Source organism: Nicotiana tabacum, chromosome 23, assembly GCF_000715075.1.
Source record: "Nicotiana tabacum cultivar K326 chromosome 23, ASM71507v2, whole genome shotgun sequence".
Classification (NCBI taxonomy): domain Eukaryota; kingdom Viridiplantae; phylum Streptophyta; class Magnoliopsida; order Solanales; family Solanaceae; genus Nicotiana; species Nicotiana tabacum.
This window is the reverse complement of record NC_134102.1, coordinates 19,583,652-19,588,387: the sequence shown is the minus strand read 5'-3', so window position 1 is coordinate 19,588,387 and position 4,736 is coordinate 19,583,652.

The following is a 4,736-nucleotide window of genomic DNA, read 5'->3' as shown; positions in this document are numbered from 1 at the left end:
CAGCCCCAGTAAACTGAAAAGTAGTGAATGAGACCCCACTGATCTCTGGAATACTCGCTGTCCGAAGCATCTGCTGATACTTATCTAGAAAACCCTGGGAATCCTCTAACTCAGCACCGCTAAATGGTGGAGGTCGAAGCCTCTCAAATCTCTCAAGTCTCCTATGCTCATCATCTTCCATAACAGGAACTACCGGGGCCTGAGAAGCTGTAACCGGCTGGGCTGGTAGTGCCCCTGGTATCTGAAGTCCATGTACTACCTGGTCTAGAGTACGTGCAACAGGGGTATGAGTACCTCCCCCGGCCTGAGAAGTGGCAGGTGCGGCCTGAGCCAAAACCACCTGAGCAAGACCAGTGCAGCCTGCCAATATCTAGGCCAAAGCCTCCTGAAGGCCTGGAATCTCAATGGGCACAGGTGGTTCCTGAGCTGATCTTGTCGGCTCAGCTATATCCGGAATATGCTCCTAAGTTGGAGCAACTGGTGGTACTACATGTGCTGGTCCAACTGTGGTACGAGCTACACCTCGAACTCTACCTCGACCCCGGCCTCTCGCGGCCCTAACTGGTGGCACTAGTTGCTGACCGTCCGATCAGGTAGTACGTGTCCTCACCATCTGTGAGAGAATAGAATAGCAAAATTTTAGTTTCCAGAATAACCAAATTCGCACGACAGAATACAAGAAAGTGAAATTTTCCTAAGGGTTCTACAGCCTCTCGAAGATAAATACAGACGTCTCCGTACCGATCCGCAAGACTCTACAAAACCTGCTCATGACTCATGAGACCTAGGTAACCAAGGCTCTGATACCAACCTATCATGAGCCAAAATCTCAACCTGTCGTGATGGCGCCTATCTCGATACTAGGCAAGCCGAAAATCTCGATAAACCACAATTTCTCTTAAGTTTGAAAATACAATAATTTAATACAATACAAAATCCCACAAATACTGACACGAACACTTCCCAAAACATGGTTTCACTGAGTACATGAGCATCTAATATGAATACAAGTCTGAAAAATATGGTTTATAATAGTCTGAGACCAAATACAGTAAACAAGGAGATAGTGAAGGAGAGACAAGGTCTGCGAAACACGGCAGCTACCTCAGAATCTCCTGAAAATCAACTGCGCGAAATGATCAATACCCGCTATGTCCGGGAATACCTAGATCTGCACACGAAGTGCAGGGTATAGTATGAGTACAACCAACTCAGCAAGTAACAATAATAACTAAGGAACTAAAAAATAACGATGAGCTACACAGTTATAGTTCACTTTCAGTAATTCTAGCAAAGAATAAACATGCTTTCAAATCCGGCAGTTTAAGTCAAATCAATTTTATACAGTTCAATTTCATGTAATCCAGATATAAAATCTTTCATAGATTTCACAACAATGACAGATAGCAATCAAGTGCAACAACAAATGCAAAGCAAGTACAGCCTCTCAGGAAACAGTCACTCAACTCATCACAACAACTCAACCACTCAGCTCTCAACCCTCAGCACTCACACTCAATAGGTACCCGCGCTCACTGGGGGTGTACAGACTCCGGAGAGGCTCCTACAGCCCAAGTGCCATAATCTACACGGACAACTCACGTGCTGCATGAACAACTCACGTGCTATAATATCCTGCACGGACAACTCACATGCCATAATATCCATACCTCACCGACAGGACCTCGGCCTTACTCAGTCCTCAACCTCTCTAGTCTCTCGGGCTCTCAGAAATCACAAAGATCAGCCCAAACAAAGATAACATAATGCATCAACAAATATCAAGAAAGACTGAGGTATGATACGCAAGTAAAATCATGACTTAGCACAAGATAGAAATTAGCAAATAATTCAATAAGTACGTGACCTCTGTGGGTCCCTACAGTACTATCAGATAGCCTAAGCATGATTTCTAACATGATTTATAGTCAAATTTCTTCAACACATAGAGAGCATATACCTAACAACAAGTTATTCAACTTTATAGTTTCACGGGACGGACCAAGTCACAATCTCCTCGGTGCACACTCACATGCCCGTCACCTAGCATGTGCGTCACCTCCAAAAAAATCACATGACACAAAATCCGGGGTCTCATACCCTCAGGACCAGATTTATAACTGTTACTTACCTTAGAGCGTGAAATTCTTCACTCTGCTATGCCTTTGCATAGCAAATCAGACTCCGAATGCCTCGAATCTAGTCATAAATAATTCATTTCAGTCAATAAAATTTATTGGAATTAATTCCATATGAAAAATACAATTTTTCATAAAAATCCGAATTTAGCTCAAAAATCGCCCGTGGAGCCCATGTCTCAGAACCCGACAAAAGTTACAAAATCCAAAAGCCCATTCAACCACGAGTCTACCCATACCAATTTTACCAAAATCCGACCTCAACTCGACCCTCAAATCTACAAATCTTATTTCCAAATTTCTAAGTTCCAATCTCCGATTTACACCTCAAAATCATATAATCTAGTTGGATTATTCGATGATATTTCATTATTATGGAGTAGAAATGATCACAAGGGACTTACCTCAAGTGTTTCTTGAAAATCTTTCAAAAATCGCCTCTCCTCAAGCTCCAATTTGTCAAAAATGGCAAATGGGACGAAGTCCCTGTTTATATAATTCTTCCCAGACAGCCTCGGTTCTGCCTCGATCTTGGCCTTCATTCGAGGTCCTCGATCCTGAGCCTCGATTCTGACCTCAATCCTGGCCCTCGATCATGACCCTCGACCCTAGCCTTCGATCATGTCTTTGACCCTGACTTCGATTGTGGCTTGATTCTGGGCTCGAATCTGGGCTCGCTTTCTGGGCTCGATTCTAGCAGAAGGAAATTGCAGCAGCTATTGTAGTTCAATTTTTGATCTGTTAATCATTCGAAACTCACCCCGAGGCCCTCGAGACCACAACCAAATATACCAACAAGTCCTAAAGTATCATACGAACTTAGTCGAATCCTCAAATCACCTCAAACAATGCTAAAACCATGAATTACACCCCAATTCAAGCCTATTGAACTTTGAAAATTTTAATTTTTACAAATGACTCCGGAACCTGCCAAATCACGTCCGATTGACCTTAAAATTTTCACACAAGTCATAAATGACATAACTGAGGTATTCAAATTTTCAGAATCGGATTCCGACCTCGATATCAAAAAGTCAACCCTCCGGTCAAACTTTCCAAAAATTCAATTTTCAGCGTTTCAAACCTAATTCTACTACGGACCTCCAAATAATTTTTCGGATACGCTCCTAAGTCCAAAATTACCATACGGAGCTACTGGAATTATCAAAATTTGAATCCGAGGTCGTTTACACATAGGTCTATATCCGATCAACTTTTCTAACTTAAATTTTCAAGTATGAAACTAAGTATCTTATTTCATTCCGAATTCCATCCGGACCCGAACCAACTATCTCTATAAGTCATAAATAAATTGAAAGGCATAAATTGAGCAATAAATAGGGGAATGGGGTTATAATATTCAAAACTACCGGCCGGGACGTTACAGGATTTGAGTAATTTTGGTATGGTTGCACTCGTGGTTGAATAAGTGTTCGAATTTTATAATTTTTATCGGATTCCGAGACGTGGGCTCGGGGGTTGACTTTTGAGTTGGCTTTTTGACTTTTGATTAAGAACTTAGTATTTTCATATGGAATTGATTCCAATAGCTTGAGTTGATTATATCGAATTGTTTGTGGCTAGATTCGAGGACTTCAGAGGCCGATTCGCGAGGCAAGGGCTTATTGGAGTAGAGATTTGCACGGTTTGAGGTAAGTAATACTTCTAAACTTGGTTCTCAGGGTATGAATCCCCGAACTTTGTGTTATGTGATCAGTGTTGAGGTGACGCACATGCTGGGTGACGAGCATGTGGGCGTGCACCGTAGTAATTATGACTTACTCAATTTCGTGGGACTGTGTAGTCACCTTATCTGGATATTATTACTGTACTCTTTATGGTAGAGCACTTGAGCTGTGAATTATATTAGAAGTCATGTTTAGGCTATGAGGTGGTACTATTGGGATCCATAATGGTTGTTCTTTGCTGTTGGGTTATTTACTTAATTGCAGTTATGTACTCAATCGCATTCATCATTGCATATCATATCTCAGTCTCTGTTATCATACATTGTCACATCATGTATCATTGATTTGGGCTACTTAGAATGAGTGTTGTTAGCCCGAGAGACTGGAGAGATTTAACGACTAAGTGAGGGCGAGGACTTGTTTGTGAGTGATATTGATGGGATCAGGTTGCACGCCATAGTGGGTACTGTTGACTCATGATGGGATCAGGTTGCACACTGTAGCAGGTAATATTGATTCACGATGGGATCGGGTTGCGTGCCACATCATGATTTATTAGCGCTTGGGCTGGATCCGCTCCTCCAGAGTTTGCACACCCACAGTGAGCGTAATTGCTATTGATTCATGATGGGATCGGGTTGCACGCTTCTGCGGGTACCGTACAGTGCTGAGTGATTGAGTGTGATGAGTGAGAATTAAGACAGTCGGGTTGAGTACTCTGAGAGTGTAAGTACGCGAGACTTTCATTGTGTTGCATCACATACGATATGCATATTGGCATATAGATATAGAGATGTCATATTCCTCATATTATTCAGACTTGACATATTTTATCTGTTTTGAGTTTAACTGTTAAACTTGGAAGCATGTCTACATTTCTGTACTGGTACCTGCAGTTTATGAGTTTCTC